This window comes from Desmodus rotundus, chromosome Y, assembly GCF_022682495.2.
Source record: "Desmodus rotundus isolate HL8 chromosome Y, HLdesRot8A.1, whole genome shotgun sequence".
Classification (NCBI taxonomy): Eukaryota; Metazoa; Chordata; class Mammalia; order Chiroptera; family Phyllostomidae; genus Desmodus; species Desmodus rotundus.
The window spans coordinates 3,322,154-3,342,370 of NC_092332.1; the positions used below are offsets into that span (position 1 = coordinate 3,322,154).

The following is a 20,217-nucleotide window of genomic DNA, read 5'->3' on the forward strand; positions in this document are numbered from 1 at the left end:
CATATCTCCGTTAGCATGCGCTCCCAACCGCAGACCATAAAAGTACTCTTTCTACCCATTTCTCCTTCCCTAGTCTATGCTCGGTTTCCGGTGTCCAGAGGCAGAGAAGGACCCTGTGTCCTCAGTGGACCCCCAGCCTGCACTAGCAGCATGGGTCCGCTATGTTGGATTGCATGCTGCGGGCACCACAAAGCAACAGGGTCAAATGAGACGCTGACGCGGCTGAAACACCCCGATAGCCGAGACACTTACTCTAGAATAGAGTGGGCTTCCAGGGACCCACAGGGACAAGGGTGAACTTCGGAGGGTTTTCCAGACAGCTGACTCTAATTATGAGACATACTCTGCACTGGGAGTCACTGGAAGAACAAACAATTTCCACACAATCCTAAATTTCCTACGCACGCCATGACGGGCATTCCAGTTACGCTGGAAAACACTGCTTTGTCCTTTCGTTCCCAATATTCTTTTCTTACAAGAAAACCATTTTCACCGCCAGAGTCGTGCGAACACACTGCTGGATTTCACTGGCGCAAACTCAGCCAGACAATCAGTGTGCAGAGGTCAAGAATCCTTGTTGGCACTTACCATCGCTTTGTCCCCCTAAGAAGATGCCTTCAAGAGTGCCTCCACGGGAGTCTGCTGGGTTGCTTTCCCATCTCAGCCCCTTTTCCCCTGTGGAAATAAAACAGAGCAAGACGTACGGTAGGTACTCGGTCACAGAAACGGTGGCACTGCTTCAAAACCAAGGTCACGTTCCTCGTAAGCTTCCTTCTGGGTAGTTGCAGGCAGTAGCTGGTGGTGGCGGCATAATGTAACTCTCCGCCGGCTCCTTCATAACTCAAGCAACGAATCGGGAGAAGACACACACAAAAGTGGATTCTGCAACCAAAGGGTTCAGCCCACATGCCGCTGGAGGTCAACAGAGATAGCTTGCAGAAGCCTCACGGGCTTCACCTGGGCACTGTTAATGTTCATCAGAGATAATCAATTTAGAGCATGTCTCTGTTCGATCTAGCTGCTTTACATTAAGAATTTAAAGTCTCTGCAAAGTTACTTTGGGCCAAGAAGCAATGCACGTGTTACCGAGCATTTGCAAGAACAAACCCTGAGCCGGCAGAAATTTTTTTTCCCTCCTGCAGTCCTGAGTCAGCATACAGCAAACGTTGATACCGCCCTGTTCTCCGGGCTCCGCCGCCGTCACAATACGCGTCTGTGTTCGCTCTGTAATTATTCTAGGACCACGTCACAGTCTGCCTGCCACCTTGGAACCTTCTCTTTCCAGGACGACCCATAGGCAACACTGCTCTTTCTACTCAGAGGACAGACAGACGTGGCACTGGCAAAGCGACTCCCTGCGAGGTGTCTGGCAGAACCCCCGGGTGCCCTTGACACTGACGGCCGTCCATCCCTCGCACGGACACTAAGCGGGAAAACAGGACAAGCAGCTCTCGCTGGGCAGAACCGAGCTCAGGGCTCCTAGCTGTGTGTGGAGGACCCCACGCGGAGCTGGGGGCGTCTGGGACGGGCAGGTCTGCCCCCATCGTGGCCGGTCTACCTCTCTCTACCTCCTGTTCTGACTGTAGTGAGCCGTCGTCTCTACATCCCCGACACACACTGCCCCTCTTTCCGCCTAGGCAAGGCTACATGCATTCTGCAGCCGAGTGACTGCTTCTTAGAGGGTCACCCCCCACGTGTGCACTCACAGCGGAGCGTGCTTCGGGTGGCTTTCCAGGCCAGCAGCCCCCAGACACGGGGGCGCCGGAGCAAGGCAGGGGCCTCCCGTGATAGCCGCGGGTCTCGCCGAGTCGGTGCTAACCGGGCACATTCGGGGGCAGGGGGGGGACACAGAACAGCACCCCTGCACTCAGACCAGCACTGTGTTGGCACCGTGGTCTCTGCGGCCTGACTCACTGCGGGCCGTGAGCTGGGAGGCAGCATCGGTTCCTGTAATGCCCTCGTGGGGTTAATAAGATATTTCAAAGGACACACACATTCTCCACGTTAACAATACTTCCTGATTTCACGATGACATTCAGACCGCGAGGTCTATTGTTCGATGCCTTAAGACGGATAAATACATCTACAAAGAGCTGATTATGTTGAAATGAGGACAACTTTGTATTTTATAATCTGTTTTCCCATATAACCACCCTCTACCATGCACTTCTCATTTGTAAAGACTGGTGCTACACTTATTGATGCATCGACAAAAGCTCCTTTACATTTTCTTTTCCAGTTACAGTGGACGATTAATATGAGTTTCCAGTGTACAGCATAGTGGTTGGACATTTCTCCACCTTAGGACGGGATTCCCTGATAAAGCTAGAAAACACCCGACGTGATATATAGATATTTATTATCTACGATGATTTGGTGTTCAATACTCAAGGCAAATCTAGGTTGCTGAGCTACTCGTGTTAACAAATGTTACCATAAGAACCTTGTATTATTCAATGGAACCTGGGCACACAGAATAGATCAGTCGAAGCGAACGAACCTTTGAAGGAGTCAGACGAGGACGCTAAGGGTGCTATACCCCACACTACGATAACGTCTCAAGTGAGCCTCGCCGTATAATTTCATCTCCGCCCTGGAAGATTTGGGGGCGCGTGGAGACCCTCACAGCCATTCCACGTCGTCCGGGGGAGTAGATCCAGAAGGCACCTGGAACACAAGATGTCAGGAAATGAACGTTTTCCTAAGACATGGCATCGACGAGCTCTTGGCTTTTCAATATGGGATTTTTACGTCCTCACTCCTAGATCGTCCCCCAACAAACGCCACCTGTAGACCCTGCAGGACTTCATTTCAGGAGGGTTGGCTCAGCACAGACCCCGAATGGGACGGAACAGGGGAGGCTCTGTAAAGATACAGTGGCCCAACCCCTCCTGCGAGGGCTTGGGGTGGAAGAGCGTCACCAAAGCAAGAGCTCATAGGTCATCGAAGACAAGGAAGCAAAGCGTCGTGCTCGGGAAAGTGACAGCCCTGAGAGGGTCTCCGGAGACAGCCTGAGGGGGTACTGAAGGAGGAGAGCAGGGTCGTGGCGTTCAGAATGCAGCCGATGAAAACACGCGGAGGGAAAAGCAGGAGACTCGCCAGCCTGTCAGGAGGTCTGTGCCCTGAATCCAACGCAGGGACCCTCGCCTCTGACTCAGCCACGGCTCATGCCCGCGTGCGTGCGGACCTGCACCGACATGCACGAACCACCGGTCCGTGTGGACTTGGTTTGCTAAGCCTAAAGATATTTCAGGGGTGTTTTTAAATTTGAAAACCAGCCCCAGGGTCACGCATCAGGGACTGAGTTTTCTTCTGAGTCGCAGGGGCCTGCTGTATTTCTAATGGGGAAAAAAAATAGGAGGAACAAGTTTAATTTGGGTGGATTTGTTGAGAAGGTTAAAAAAAAGTCACGCTCGAGAGAGAAAAGAACTTATCTCTACCTTTCCGTGGGGTTATCGGGATATTTCAAATTGTGTATGTAAATGTGCGAATGGGCAGAAACGACCTTAATTTTCACCCTAATTTATAAAACCCACATTTTATCTCCATCTCCCAAATAGAACAATCTTTCAGACTATATCCATTTTTAAGAAGATGCATATTTAATAAAACATCTGCTTCTGTCTTGGATATGCTTCCAATTTTTAATGCAATGTTGAAGTAGTTTCATTTTTAGCATTATGAAGGTCAAAAAAAACCACGAAGACAAATTTCAATTTGGAATTTAACAAGACTAAAGTAAAAATATATATAATGAATTTTACAATTCTACTCCTCCCGAATCACCCTGCAATTCTCATAATTCAAAATAAATTCACTTCTTGCCCACGTGGGTCGTTTTGACCGAAATCTTTAGAAGCAAACTCAAAGTGCAGCGCCATCCACACCCCAAACAGGGGGAATAGGAGCGCACACAGTAGGTTTACAACTTTAAGGAAAGACTGGAAATGATTAAGCTCCCAAAATCCTTAACATTCCCCAAATCTGTCAGTCCCACTTGTCTGGGATGGACGAGAATGGGAAAAAGTTGACAAAGCCTTTCTATGATACCATCTTTAAGAAAATACCCCCCACATTGTGAAAACTTTGGGGGCACCAATCCTGGCAAAGACGATTTGTGAAGGGTGCGTAGTGTTTAAGGACTAAATCACGTAAGAATATTCAAGGATGCATACATTCTCAGTAAATCCTGCCAGCCGATGAAGACCAAACTAAGCAACCAAGGAAAACCCTTCGCTCGGGTGAAAGAGGATGTTCGTCCTACAGCAAATGTTTTAAGGAACAAAGGTGGGCTGTCCCGGTCTCCCGGGGTGGCCTAGCCCTCCCCGAAAACTGTGATCAGTGCACGGTTAGCCCTTGTCCTCAACACGCAACGTCTGAGTTCTCGTTTGCTCCATACGTATCAATGGAGCGTCTTCCAACGACTCATTTCTTCAACAAGCAGCCAATGAGAACTAGGACAGATGGTTGAAACTCAACATTTATGCTCACGAAAATGCCCTTACGTCTGCGTGCTCAGCGGCACAAAACCAAAGACAACTGGTATACCAGCAATGCAGCCCTCAGTCAACGGTGGCGGGGGTGGGGGGTACAGGCACGCAGGGACTCATGGTACCTGAGCATCATCTGAAGCCCTCCTTCCTAAAACACGCAGACTAAGGAAAAGGATCATTAGCTCAGAGACGCACGCAAAGAGTCTGCCTTCGATGCCCGCGGTGAGTCTATCTTTGCAAGTCCCGTCCGTGCTTCAGGAACGCATCCACTCTGCAAACACGTGACGAGGTGCGTCCCCTCGTCCTAACTCTCTTACAGAAGATAAACGTGGAACATGGAAACCAGCGACTAAAACTCACGTTGCTGGGAGGCACGAGGGGGCCTGGCCGACGAGGACCGAAGGCGCATGTGGACGGTGCTTGTCAAGGGCAGAGGAGGCAGCGGGTGGATCAAGCCACAGGCAGAGTGGGGACACGTGGCAAGGAAGAGAAAATATATATATTGGTCTCTGCCTCCCACGCCCTGCCTTCCACGCCACAGGGCTTCTGCAACCCTTATCATTTCTTAAGCGATAAGAGAACTAGAAGCCAATGTTTGGGCTTCGACCCTGGTTCTGGACAGAGTCCCTAGACCCCTTGGCATTTCCTGCACCCTAGGAGTATGTTTTGTTCCAAGGACAAGGCTCTTGGTGGGGTGCTGGACAGCTGCAGGATGGGGGGCTGGCTGCCAGAAAGCCGTGGTTGGAAACTCGGAACGCTGGTGCCCACCCCGATCCTCCAGGAAGGTGAGAGGGGCTGCAGGTGGAGTTAGTGAGGGAACATGCCCACGTGACAAAGCTTCCCGGAAAATCTCACACGCACAGAGCTGAGGAAGCGTCTGGCTGTCTGAGCGCACCCACGTGCCAAGACGGGATGCACCAAGTTCACAGGGGCAGAGCTCCTGTCTCAGGTCCCTTGCAGAGCTTGCCTTATGTTCCTCTTCACCTGGCTGTTCACCGGGACCTGCCATCACACCCTTTGTAAGATAATAAGCTGCTAAATGTAAATAACCATTCCCCTGAGTTTTGTCTGCTGTTCTAGAAAATTCTGGAACCCATGAAGGGGAACCTGAGCCTGGTAGCCACGGGGAAGAAGAGCCCTGGGCAACCTGGGGAGCCGCAGCTTGCAATTAACACGTGAAGTAGGTGGGGCTGGGGGAGCTCTGGCGCACCCAGTCTCTCACCTGTGAGGTCTGTTCGAACACCAGTTGCCATCAGAACTGAACTGAGTTTTGGGACACCCAGCTGCTGTGACAGAGCATGGCTCGCTGGAGGGGGAAAACACACACACACACACACCTGGTGACAGAAAGTATCGTTGAGATGTGAGCACAGGACAAACACCTGTTCCCAAACGACACGGGAGAGGGGAAGACAATGGTACCCCAGAGCCCGGGACGAGTCCGGGAGGAAGAAAGCAAGGGTGAGTGCCGGGGGTCCAGGGCGGCTCCCTTTGCTTGGGATACGCAGCACCCAGAGACCTGAAGGCTGGAGAAGCTGATGAAGGACCCGGCGCGCTTCCTGATGGGCTTTGGACAGGACAGTCACCTCCTACAACCTATTACTTAGAAGACGAAGCGGGAAGAGTCTTCAAAGTCGCACCTGCCCCAACGTTTAGTTTTAGCACCTTTTAGATTTTCGAACGTCAGTACCGCCAGGCGCCCAAACTTTTGTCAGTGTTGAGGTGCCACGGTACGTCAATCTCCAGAACTTGCTTAAAATTATGCAGCTTCGTGTGGCGAACCTCCGTTCCCGTCTGCGACAGCTCCCCGGGGCCACAATGAAGTTTATGCAGAAAATACAGGCCCCGCCGTCGCTAATCATAGCTGTAAACGAGCAGCATTCGAGTCAAGAGTCTTAATTATAAGGATCGTGGCTCTCGAATCATGTGCAATTGGAGTTGGAAAGGACGGGGAGGTGGGGCAGGCCCACTCGCTTTGCAGTGGAGGGATGTGGAGCCCGCCGCTCTGCTTCCGAGCCCTGTCACTGAACAGGGGCGCCCAGCCCCATTCCGGGGCATGCGGGCGCTGTGCTGTCTCTCGGGCCTGATAACACGGAGGGGGTGCTCCCAAGGAAGACACTGGTCCCATGCTGCTGGAACATGTTGGAGAACCCACCAGAAGTGCAGGTATCGGGATGCCCTTCCCCCACTCCCACCCTTTGGGTCAGTGCCTCAGACAGCTCTTGGTCCAGGGGCTTGTTAGGGCTGGGCTGAGAAAGGGCCGCCAGTGGACGGTTCAGGCTACAGGAAGGTAGTCTCTTAAGGTACCGGAGAGCAGAAGGCATCGCTGAAGGTGTCGGCAGGCCGCGCTGCCTTCCCCGGCCCCCGGGGGGTGGGGAGTCCTTCCTCCTGTTCTAAACTCAGGTGGCTGGGGCAGTCCTTGGCGTTCCTGGGCTCGCAGCTCCGTCACTCGGAGGCCTGCATCCACCTGCTACCTGAGGGTCTCTGTCCCAACTTTGTCTTCCCAGGAGCTGAGTCTCCACAGGGCATGCCCCCCCTTACACGGGCACCAGTCCCACTGGACTACGGCCCACTTTAAGAACTCCCCTTCGTGACTGGTGCAGGGGCCTATTTCCACATAAGAGCACTTGGTATGGGGTGCGGGTTTCGGACCTCATTATATCTTTGGGAAGAACAATTAACCCACGTCGTTCGGCTTATTTGTAACACACAACGGTCAGACTCGTGGTGTTTCTGCCTCGGGTTCTACTGGTGAAGCTGCAAACAGAATGTGAGAAAATTGCAGTGGGTCTCTCTCTCTCACGTACACGTATCAACATATAAAAACTGGGATTTGGCACTGTGGACACGGAACATTTGGGTGGACGACTTGCCCGGAAGGGTTTACTTTCAAGCAGGTATTTTATGCGCGTACCAAAGGCACCTGGATGCTCCTGTCCGCGGGCGTCGCAGAGACGAGACCCACAATCCAGCCTCACAGAATCAAACTGCTAATACTGCGTTACTGAGTATCATCCAGGGTGTTAAAAACCTACTGGAGACTTCCTGTCGACACTTATGTGAACCAGGGCAATTGCTGCTTTATTGCCATCTGAATAAAAAATAACTGGTTTTGCATAATCCCTTTATCATAAAAAATGACAAAGATGCCTATTTATCACAGAAATTAAAAACGATAATACAAAATAACCTATTACAAAGTCGTTTGTGACAAATGTTACATTGCACTCTTTGGGGCGTGTGGTATTAATTCCCGCTCTCCGAGGTTGATAATACGTCTCTCCAAAACACATTTTCCTCCCCCGAGAAATCCGTCTTGCAGTCACTCGCGGAATATTAAAACTTCTTATTTTGTTGAAGAACCTAATTGTCATCCATCAAGGCAACAGTTCAGAAAATACAACACCATTTCCGATGAGTCTTAAATATAATTTTGTGTGCAGAGAGCACTTGTACGGCTTCCACGGACGTTAATAGCTTCGAAAGCACTGAGGGCGCTCGGCAACCTGTGCGCACCGGGAGGACGGACATCGTATTCTGCGTATCCCACACGGGGCCGCTGTCTTCCCATGTACCCCTTTCAGCGATTTTCCCCAGTTTTAGACAAGCCAGCTGCCTGTCAACCCAAGGAGTCTCTTCTTTCCTTTCCTTTCTATCTCAAGCTCTCATTGTACAAATCAATCTCGTCTTTGTTTTCGGTCAACTGCGGGATGTGCTCTATATCCTCCAAAAGCCACCAAATCCTCAGTCCAAGGGATATAGGATTCATTCAGCCAATGCCTGTTGTTGCACAGAGGAGCTTGGAAAATGATGGGGTTCCTATCTCGCACCCCCCGTTTTTCTGGGCAGGCCCAGCACACGTAACGTCCCAAAGACAGGGAAGGTGCCTGTGTCAAGGCCGGCACAAGCACACCTCATTTTATAACAAAGATTCTTAGCTGACGCGGGTGGCACCCCTGGGGGACAGCTGGGTACCTCAAAAGACATTTCTGGTTGTAACCCCCGGGCACAGACATGCTCCTGGCTTCTTCAGCCGTGAGACCCTAGATCAGGGGTGTCAAACACACTTTCACAGGGGGGAGGGCCACATGAGCCTCATGGTTGCCTTCCAAGGGCCATGTGTAATTTGAGGACTGTATACAGGTAACTACTCCTTAACTAGGGGCAAGGAGCTCTACATTTGGCCCTCTGAAGGCAACCGCAAGGCCGATGTGGCCCCCCGGTGAAAATGACCTTGACACCCCTGCCCTGGATATTGCCGAGTACCCGCCACGCACAGGGCAGCCACCAACAAGGAAAGGAATCTTCAGCTTGGGATCAGCAGAAGGTTGGGAAAGCCCGTGCTGGGAGGAAGACACGTTCCCGCAAACCATCGGAGTAGATCAAATAGGGTTCCCAGTATTATCCAGCACCTCCCAGCTTGCAAAGTGTCGTAATGCGACTTCCTATAGGAAATTGCAATGATCTTCTACCCATGACAGTTTAATAGCCTTAATCTACGTTATGGAAACTCGTATTTGTCACTATACACACACAGACCCACAGATACACACTTAAAGGGCATTCCTTACTATTTCCCGCAAGATCTTTCTTTTTGAGAGGTGCCTAGCTCCTTCTTTTACTTCGCTCTTCACGTTAAATGTCAAGCGTGTGTTGGGTTTTCAGTTACGCAGCCCTGTACGCAAAGGACGCATGACTCTCTCGCTGAAGGATGAACCAAACTCAGACGCAGAATAGGTCCGCGTTACCTGGCGTGGGGGGTGGGGGGAGAGAGGCGATGTTGCCCCAGGGGCACACAGTGCCAGCTATGAGATGGATAAGTTCTAGGGATTATGGTAGCTACTAAACTCTGTGTGGCAGACTTGAAAGTGCTAAGGGAACAGACCTCAAATGTTCTCGCCACAGAAAAGAAATGATCACTATGTAGCAAGATGAAGATGTTAGCTAAGACCACAGCTTTGTAACACAGACGTGTATGCAACCAGCATGCTGCACAGCCTAAAGGTACACAAAGTTGTACGTCAACTGCATCTCGGTAAAGCTAGAGGGTGCAATGACCAGTCAGCAGTGACAAACCGTTAGCCACCTGTCCGTCAACAGTCTTCGGTTGGGTCTTGCTTATTGGCATGAGAACGATGTCCAAGCGTCCCTGGGTAGGTTCAGTGGCTAAGCTTTCATCTGTATCTTTCTAAACATCCTTCGCAGGATGGGCTTCCGCCAAACGGACATAATTGGCTGAAGTGTGAGGGGGTCAAGGGGCAGCATTTGCAGAGTGAGTGGGTGACCAAGTGCACTGAGACACAGGCTAGCTGCCAGCCTGCTTTCTGTTTGCACCTGCTCGGTAGTGTATGTCTGTCGGGTACCAGATTGCGTGAGGTCCAGGAACCCCGGAGAGCACCCCCCACACACACCTGGCTGTATTTGCCAAACTTTCCTTCTGGGCCATGCAGCACCTCCAGTCCCAACCCCCCTCTCTGGGGAGCTGGCAACCTCACACTATCAGGGAAGCCACGCCTCTTCCTTCAGAAATAACCGGAGCACCCCGCATTTTGCTGATTCTGTAACCTACTTTCGCACGGGATAAAAGGAACAGCAGTGTCTTCCACCAGAATCTGCATGGGGAGACGATGAAGAGGGAGACAGAGCAACGGAAAGCAACTCAACAGGCAAATGAAGTTATTGCCACACACGGACGTGGCGGGATTCGGTCAGCGGCTGGAGGAGGACTGTTGACGTGCATGGGGTCGAAGCTGAACAGGCGGAGGCGTGGCAGACGATTTTAGCTGTGGTGAAGATGGGGTGCCTATGTAAAAAAAAATGGCCCATATGGTTCAGAGCAACACCAGGATGGACCTTCGGTGGGATTCCGTGAGGCTCCGATGAGAACAGGGGAAAGGTGAGGGTCCATCCCGGACACAACTCCCACAGGCACCCCTAGGTGCTGCCCCTGAGTGATGGTCCCCACGTTCCTTCCTCCGCGTCTGTATTTTTTGCATGTACTGGAAATGCTTGATAGTCACACACACCATAAAGCTCCCAAAGTACATACAAAGGCGTTTCTGAAGAGGACACAATAAAGCGTTACAAATCAAAACGATACGAAAAAGAGACAGGAAATGAGGAACGCCGCCGGAACGAAGAACACGGAATTTACACAGAAGGATCTGGAACTATGTTGTAGGGTCAAAACTGTAGAAATACTCTAAAGGTCAGAAAAGTAAAGAGTGATTATTAAGTCCTGACCTTCTGAGAGAATTAATCATGAAAAACGGATGCTTGTGAGGATTCGTAATAATCCTAAGTGACTTCTGCTGTAACGTTCTGGAAAACATCATTCTCAAAACGGTATCACTATAGGTAGATACAGAAATAAATATACTATTGATACATAAAAATACGAATGTAGTGATATAAATATGAGCATAGTTCATGTATAAACACGGGTAGGTACATAGGTATAGGCGTACTCCTAGGTATCAGTTATGATACTGACAGCTAATTATCATAAATTCAGTGTCTAATAGTCGATGTGATTTGTACGGATATATACATACATTATGCATAATATAGATACAAAAAGTGTTGATATATATAGATAACTACCATCTTTATTTAAAATAGTCACAAAGTTGGTACCAGAAGTTATATACATTGTATAGTGTTGAATGATGACTTGTGGAATGATAATGGTTTTCAAAATTTCGATAGTTCCTTTAATACACATTTTTACCCTGCAAGGGAAAGAAAAAAAACCCAGTGTCTCCTAAAAGCTCCTTGAAAAGCTACCACATCCTTCAATGATTTATTCATAAGGACCCAGTTCCCAGAACCGAGGAGAAGAACACTTCTGCAGGTCTATTTCAGTGATACCTGCCTGGGTGCATATTAAAGTTTTATATTAAAACCCGTAATAAGGGAATGAGATCACTTTCAAAGCATCCATCACAAGGGAAAATGCCCGTGGCCGTGCATACGGGCGTTCCAAAATCTTTCCTCACCCATGGGGTTTGGCTGGTCTGTAATATGTTCCTCCTCCTTTTAGGGCACCTTCGGGGAGGGAAGGACACCAGGCCACCCTGCAACTGGGGGCCCTGGGTGATTTCTGCCCAGGAAGACTGCAGGGTGATTCCATGAAGCACTAAGACGTGAGCTTTGCCGGTCCACAGAGGTTTCCGGGCGGACGGCACTATTTCTGTAAGCTCGACACCCCTGGACCTGAGGGAGGAGGAGAGCTGACCTACACAGGTAGGATTACTATGAAAAGAATCCCAGCATCCATTCGGAAGGACGTCCTGGGACAGAGTAAAATGAGTGAGCAAGCAGGACCAGTACCTAGTCTGGGACGACACTACCGTGTAGCACTGGCAGTGGCCGCTGAGCACCCAGGGGCCAGCAGGCTCACTGTAGTTAAGGTGCATCCCTCGGGGCGGGGGAGAGGTGCAGGCGCAGGTGGAAGAGGGTACAGGAGGGATTAACGGTAATGCCACAAAATTAAAAATGAGGTGAAAAAACAGGAAAAATGGAAGGAAAGAAGGAAAGGAGGGAGGGAGGACGGAAGGAAGGAGGGAAGGAAAGAAGGAACTCAAACTTCAGAGTCCTTCCCACCAATTGCTATTTTTTATTCCTGAGATGACGCCACCTCCACTGTGTATTTAAGCAACCCGAGTATAAGTGACATTGTCTGTGCCCCAGGTTCCATCATGAGGCCAAAGCACCTTACAGGGTTGGAAAAAATCCACCCTGTCAGGCGTGGTCAAGTCCGAGACGGCCATCTGGGATCTTACAGTATTTGACACTTCAAGGTATTGCCAGTGCCTTCAAAGTGCAGCAATGTTGAGAAACTTTTGCTTATTGATGTTAACTAGAGACCGTGGGCAATGGCTGCCTACTACCTTATGTTAAATATACATGTTTGCGTCTGTGTGTGTGTGTGTATGTATGGAACTCAATTGTTTGTTGAATCAAAGGACTGTTTTACGTATTTATTTACTCATAGGGTTTCCTAAACTGAAAATCCATGTTTTGCAAACACAGACTTTGACAACTATTTCAAAGTATATTCAGCTACATAGATGGGACATGTGAAGAATTCTATTCGATTGCCACAGAAATGCTTCTTTAGCATTCCACAAGCCTTCTCTCTCTCTCTTTTTTTTTATTCCTCTCTCCTCATGGGCTGGTCCCTCCCTCTATCTACAACAGTTTACCTTCCTCTCCCCTTTGAGATTTGCAGGACCTCTGAGCCTTCGCCACGCCTCCAACTCGAAGCAAGCCAAGCAGGGAGACAGGAAGGAAGGGAGGAGGGGGCGACAGGGGAAAGGATGAAGCAGCGAAAAGCCCACGATGCCCACCTCACAGGAAGGGGTGATATACACAAGAACTAAACACCCTCAGAATGTTCTGATGAACATTCACCTGGGTGGGGATTCTCGAGAACAGGGAAATGCCCCTTTCCTGTTTCTATTTGCACCACTCGATCCACCTGCCAGCTTATCACGAACATACAGAATAAGGTGAACTAAAGCACGGAGTGAGCTCTAGCCAGTGTGGCTCAGTTGGTTGGAGCATCATCCTGAAAACCGAAAGGTCAGTGGGTCAATCCATAGTCAGAGCACCTATCTGGGCTGTGGGTTCAATCCCCAGTCCGGACACGTAGGGGAGGCAACCAGTCCATGTTTCTCTCCTTCTGTTTCTCCCTTCCTTCCCTTCTCTGCACAAATAAACAAACAATCTTTGTAAAAAACGTTTCTTCAAAAAAGTGAACAACTTCCTGCTGGAGGAAGACGCTCGTTTCCAGAAAAAAAGGTAAATATATCTTAGCGAAGTTTCCTTCTCCCCAACACGAAGGAGCTGCACCCCTGGCCCTGCCATGTCAGTGGTGCGCGCTGACCCCCTCCACAGAGGTGCTTAGAGAAGTTCCGTGGGCCGCGCCTCGATGCCCCCACGGGCTGCCGCAGCGTCTTCCCTGTGGAGCTGCACGCCCCTGGGAGAGATTCCGCCTTGTACTCCAGCGGCCGAAGATGCCTCCCCATTTGGGCAGGACACACACGTGGCCCCACGTCGGTCCCCACGGATGGGAGAGTCCCCCAGCAGCTCCTAAAAGCTCGCTAAGGATCCATTCATTGTTTCCCCGAGTTTTCCCTGGCACGTGGATGTCAGATGGTAGCGTCTATGGGCCGTTAAGTGCAGACACCGGGGACCAGCCTGGAAACTCGAACCACGCACGATAGTTTCTTCTGTGAAAGGCCCATCAAACTCCCTACCTATCAGCTTGTCTCATTATGTATCTGGATACAATTACATGCAATGTTACAATTCATAATTGTATTTATGTAACAATTATAGGGCTGAGCAAACTGTATTTGTGACATAAGAAAAGTCTTCCAAGGAACTTTGAAACCGACTCCGTTTCGATAATAAAGGCTTTCTCACCCATTCCATAAGTTGTACATAAATGCAATCACAGAAATGTGCAGGGCATCAATGTAAATATCAAAAATATGCATTTATGATAATACAGACATAATGACGTCTATTTAAATGAAACGGAGCCGGTTTAGAGGCTGAAGGTTATCTAGCCCTAATCTGCCAATGAAACCATTTGGTGGAAGACACGGGTCTTTGTGATGAGCCCCCCACTGCCGCCTGAGGCCGGGGCTCCACAGGTCGGCGTCTGCACACGCCCGACACCTCATTCTGTCTGCACACTGGGGATGTGTGACCCTGTTTCTGAGGAGTCCACTCTCCCCTCACATACCCCTGGGGGTCAGCCGGGACAAGGCAGGTCCTGGGGTGCCCTGCACCTCAGCAGCGCAGGTGGCTTTAGAAGGCAAAGGCCCCCCACGGGAATGAGGGAGGCCAAGACTGTGAAGGGGCTATTGTGCGTTTCTCAGCTTTTGTGGCTCAAGCTTCTGGTGTTTACTGCTATGAATGCCGGGTTTGTCTCCCAGGCTGGCCCAGGTGCCAGCAGGTTCGAGGGGAGCACTCCCCCCGACCCCCGTGGAGCCCTTGGGCTCAGACAGGAAGGCTGGCCTCTCTGCTACCAGGCACACGAAAGGGTTACGAGTTTACCAAAGACAGCAGTCTGTTCCTCCAACCACTGGCCGACGGTCCTCCCTGGTACAGAGGCACGGCCCCTGCCGGCGTGCAATGGGGACCGTAGTGTATCACCCCTGCCCTGTGCATTATTCCACCATCCACGCAGGTGGCAGGACCTTGTCAGACACTACCGCTCCCATGCGAAAAGGGAGCGTCCAGGAAATGCACCCTTACTCCAAAACACGCACACTCTCTATTCAATCTCGTTGTCGACGAAGGTGTTCGCCTTCCCAGGAGGGGCGCTGCAGGGGCACCCCAGGTAACTCCCACGCCACACGTGTCAACGGCAGATGGGTTTGGTTAAGGGATGGCCAGAAATAAACGAGAATGGCAAAGGCAAAGTTGCATTTTTCCTGCTGACAGTTGGGAGGTTTTCTGCTTTGCTGTGACGCAGGGCCAAGGATGAGAAGAACATTTTATCGAAGAAATCGGTTTGACCTGTGTGGTACATAAACTTCCGCAGACACACGGACAGATGCCCAGTCTCACCACGGGGCTCAAGGGCATCCCTGAGTGACCCACAGAGACGGGGTAACAGTGACATTTTATTTCTTCCAAGGCACTTATTTTTCTGTTTAGCCGCCCACCCCATTCGGGGAGGGACAGTTATTTTAAGGAGGGAAAAGTAAGAACAATGATTTGATCGCCAGAGGTTCTGCTCTCCACCACCGCCCGATCCATGTCTATGAGACACGAACTCTTGCACCCAAGCTGGCTTACCGTCAAAGTCTCCGCCACGGTCCTGAGCCTGGTGCTGAAATACGAGACACAGGAAGGGACCCCTTCTGCACACCCCACCCCAGCTGGAAGGACAGAACAAAATGAAGTACAGGCACGGATGCACCACAGCTCTTCTAAGCAGAGCCGAGCGTGCTTTCACGAAACGTGGCTCTCTCCTGAAAGATCCAAAACCCATACTAACCGCTGCATCTTTAAGGACGCCGATGTTCTTTTTAATGCAGAAAAACAAGAGGCAAAATTGCACGCTCAAAAGATGTGTATTTTGCAACGTGTGCCTCCTCTCCCATCACTCAAAAAAAAAAGCAAAAAAGCAAAACCAGCACCACAAGAGCAAATCCATAAGCAAGCAAAAATACAAATGGAACCTGACCCTGGATGATGGGGGTGATGCCTGAAGATATCTAAAACAGTCAAATATTTTATTCACGGAATCCATGAGTGCAAGGGTGGTTGGCGGGGGCGGGAGTGGGAGGAAATGAGAGACAAGAATCAAGGGCTATCGAGTTTCAATTAAGGAAGAGGAGAAGTTGCAGAGATGTGCTTCCAACATCATCCCTACACTCGACAGCTCTGTCCGGGATGCTTAAAAATAGGTTACGAGGTGTATGTCCTGGCTGCTGTGGCTCTGCAGATTGACCACTGACTGGCCTGTGAAGCAAACAGTTGCCGGTTCGATTCCCAGTCAGGGCACATGGCTGGGTTTCAGGCCAGGTCCCCAGTAGGGGGCGCACGAGAGGCTACCACACATTGATGTGTCTCTTCCTCCCTTTCCCCTCTCTAAAAATACATAAAATCTTTAAAAATAATGTGTTAAGAGGACAGATCATCTGTCAAGTGCTCTTATGACAAAGAACCAAATAAAAATTTACATTTTGGATGACGAGTTCACAACCCTGGTCCCCCTCATCCAATCAGGGCTTATTAGCCTCTGGAAACTCATAGGATCACCGACTATCAATTCGCAGAAGCAAGTAGGTCTGATTCTGTAATACAGAAGCAGCACTCCGGCACTATGACAAAGCACTATTTTTGGAACATACTTTTAAATAAAACCACCCACACAAAGCTCCGTGTTATCGCCCACATTTCCAAAGAGCTGTGGACACGGTCTCGTTTTGTGAGCACCGCGCCGACAGCCAGCTTTCTCTCCTTGAGACTGATTCCAAGGAGGCCTGAAGAGTTCATTCTTCCTCATTTCCTTCCTCAATTATACTGGAATCGATTCAAAGCAACCTCGCCTTACTATAGATTTTGTTTTTGTTGGGGTTCAGTTGGCTCATTCAGGGAGAAGGAAGGTGGGCTGGATCGGACCAGCGTCGAGGATCCGTCTGAAAAGCGACTGCCCGTTACCACAGGTCAGTGGCTCTCGGGTGTCTCACAGGCACTTGGGACAGTTGAGCTCGACACCAAACCCCTGAAGTTTGAAATCACAGCCTCAGGTGGGCTTCCTCCTTTGTACCACCCACGCCCATTCACATGCTGCTGACCTGACCAGTTTTCAATTCACATTTTGTTTAATAAACCATCACAGAGAGAATCCTTCTCATATACATTCACTGAAAGAGGTCCAAGGTCTGGGCGGTCCCTCCTTCTTTTTCTTGTTCGTTTGTGCTATTCGGCCCCACCCCCCAACAGGAGGCGGGGTTTCCTGTCCTGCCATTCTCTCAGCAAAGCACAGTGACAGCTTTGAAAGACCCAGTGGAGGTTGTCTGGAGAAAGATGACAACGCCGGAAAATATTCATGGCGTGAATGGCCCGTGGGCGGGTGATTAGACTGGGCCACGTGACCTCACCCACTGGCCAGGCCACGTGGCCCGTGGTGGCTGCAGGGGTAACACGTCCCTTTCTCCTACAGGGAAGGCAACGCCTGTCTCCGAATTCTGTACCCTAGTCAAACAGCAGATGAAGTCTCTCTTCTGAAAAGAGTGTTTCCACAAAGGAAAAAAAAAAGGAAAGAAAGAAACAAGAGCAACTGATATAAACCAAACCCTGAACATACTTTTCCCCCCTCCTTCTAGAAAAAACTAAAGCCTGATTTCCGTATTCCAAATGGGCTCCTGCCACCAGACTTCCACACGCCTGCAGTCAGCTGTCACCAAGTTTGGAACGTGAGTATGTTTTACCCAGATCGGTGTGGGAAGGAGTGAGGGGACTCATAATATTGTCACAGCATTTTCAAATGTGCCGCTTCGTCTGAAGAAAATAAACTCGATCGGCAAGTGGCATTATTGACGAGGCTGGAAATACAGGTTTCGGACGCAGGCAAGCTAAGCCAGGAGCCTCTCCCCAGGGGTGGAGCGGGGCCCCCTGATCTCGCTCAGGGTTCTGCGTGGTCCAGGCATGGATTGGGACAAGTTCCCGGAAGAGAGACCCCCCCCCCCCCGCGGCGCATTCCGAGAGCAATGCAACTAACAAGCGCTGAGCAGTCATCGCCGCGGAGCAGAGAACAGAGACTTCCCCCAGATGACGACAAAACAAATAATGTGAAAAGGCCAAGTTCAGAAATTAAATCTCAAGTCTACGTTCGAAGCCAACAATAAGCAATACATAACTAAACACACTTCGAGGATGCTCAAGTGTGTTCACTTGTGAATGTAACACGGGGTCACTTCGCAAGGACCTTACACTCGGGGCGCAATCAGCTGGAGGTGGCTGTTGCCGGTAGGGCCAAATGTACGTCCACCCTGATTATCTTCATGAGGAAAGAAACAGAAAGAACGGGAACAATTCTTCCGCCCGAGAACGTGTCCAGGCACCCGACAGGGAGCGTCACAGGCCCGACAAGACGTTCAGAAACCGATTGCCTTGAAATCCTCGCTCGAAACCATCCAGTCTCCAAAACACAAAAATACAAATACTTCTCACGGGCATGCCGTTCATTTAAAACCGACGGAGCGATTTCCCCCTTCCTCCAGTGGGCCCTGATCATTTCCTGAAATACCGAGGAAGACGCCCTTGAACCTGGCCACACAGGCACACACAGGGTGGGCAACACCAGGGCTGCAGGTGGTCATATGGAAAACAATACGGCAATTAATAAATCCATAAATAATAATAGGAGAGTCAACTCTGGGTTTTGCAGGCTGACTACTGTACACCTACTTTTGCCCACCCCGGTGTGTATGTAGCCACCTACGTTTTCTTGGGTAATAGAACACTGAGCTTATAACCTGAAAAATCTATCTATCTATCTATCTATCTATATATATATATATATATATATATATATACACACACAGGCAGAGGCCTCAGCGAGATTCTTACGTTCTTAAATTGAGGGCGGATTTTAAATACGAGCATTTTTTTTTTCCTGGAATAAAGGCGTGCACATTGGCACGGGCCGCCGGCCCACCCCATCCCCAACCTCCTGCCCTGTCTGCAGAGACACGAGGTATCCTGACCGCTGGTAGGACGGCTGGCCACTTCTGCCCACAGCCAGCTAAAGGCACGGAATAATTCTCCACTCCCCAGGGCCTGCCCACGCCAAAAAATGCAAACCTCGGAGAACTGCACGGAAAAATGCAGGCTTTGAGATCCCGTCTCCCGGCTCCGCACCCTTCAGGAACACGCGAAGCATCTTCCCTGGCACCAGGCAGCTCTCCGAGCCGCTGACGTTGCTTTTGTCGTGATTGAAAGTCAGGATTTTTGCGCGCTGGTGGGTCCTATTCTTTGCGGCTAAGGAAGGTACCTGCCCCAAATGTCTCAGGCACGCTCTTCTACGGTGCCCGCAGAACGCCTGCACAAACAGGAAATTCTGCTTCCTTGGGGTACCCGGGTCGCCCCAAACTTTTTTTTCTTTTCTCCCTCTTTTTCCACCATCCCCCTGTGCGTCCCCTCAAATCATGGCGAGTGCTCACCCGGAGGAGGAAGCTGGCTCGCACCCCCTCCCGTTAGAAAACAGTTGAATGCAACGCGCTCTGGGGGGTGGATCCCCTTCAGAAAGCAGACGATAAGAGCCCAGGAACCAGCCCCCTCCCCCCCGCAAACTGACCAAATACAAAAAAAAAAATCAAATCACATCAAATGAAGAATCCATACTACCACCTTGTGGATTCTGCTCGCAAAAACAGCACCTGCTTATTAGTTCGGTAGCCCCCGCACCCACCAACCCTCACCCCCAATTGAAGTTCCATCCAAAGGACATACTGGGATCAGCCATCGCCGCGCGCCCCAGACTCGCGCAGGCACCGGGTTTCGGGCCTTACGCGCGCACTCCTTGCTGGCGCCAGCTGCAAGCCAGGGCGCATGGCGGGGCCACCCCACCGCCACCCACTGGACACCCCCCCACCGGCTGCCTCCTGCACCCCCTCCGTCGCCAGTCCCGAAATAGCAGCCTAGTGGCTCCAAGTATAAAGAAAAGCCCGCACCTGCGGGTCGGTTTCAGAAGAAGGAGTCAGAGAAAAGGAAACCCGCAGCCAGAAAAAAAAAAAAAAAAGGGAAAAAAAAGGCACCGAGAAAGGGGCCGGCTAGATGCACAGCACGTCCTCCCGGGCCCTCACCCTCCAGGCGGGACATCCGTTCCCACGGTGGTCTCGGCCAGGCCACAAGGCTGCGGGGGCCGGAGGGACCCCCGGCGGCCGCCCCCGCCGCTCCGGGAAGAAAGGGCGCTGTGTCTGGCGGCGAGCAGGCGCGGGAATGGAGCGCCGGGGCCCAGGACTGCGCGCGGCGCGGGGCCCCGAGCAGGGGGCGCAAACCCCGGGGGCCGGCTCCAGACCCCCGCGGGGAGAACCCAGCTTACCGCTTCTCTGCGGGGTGAAGCAGCCGGGACCGGTCGGGGGCGCGAGCGGAGAGGCCTGGGGCGTCCAGGGGACTGGGAAGCGAGTGCGCCGGGGGAGGCGGCTGGCGTCCCGGCGAGCGCAGGGGGAGGAAACAGCTGCGGGGCGCA

At 51.1% G+C, this 20,217-nt stretch overlaps 1 protein-coding gene across 5 annotated transcripts in view; it reads right to left on the reverse strand.

The window, feature by feature from the left end:
• The window catches only part of LOC139440587 (neuroligin-4, X-linked-like), a 354,500-nt gene that overhangs the window by 181,120 nt on the left and 153,163 nt on the right, over positions 1 to 20,217 (reverse strand). For 4 of the 5 annotated variants that reach the window (XM_071220389.1, XM_071220388.1, XM_071220387.1 and 1 more), the window contains 2 exons: positions 2,501 to 2,667; positions 589 to 675 (listed from right to left, as the gene is read on the reverse strand). The gene's annotated coding sequence lies outside the window, so the exon portion shown is untranslated. Of the gene's footprint in view, positions 1 to 588; positions 676 to 2,500; positions 2,668 to 20,070; positions 20,162 to 20,217 lie in introns of those variants that run through there. The other variant, XM_071220391.1, reaches the window with a different exon arrangement.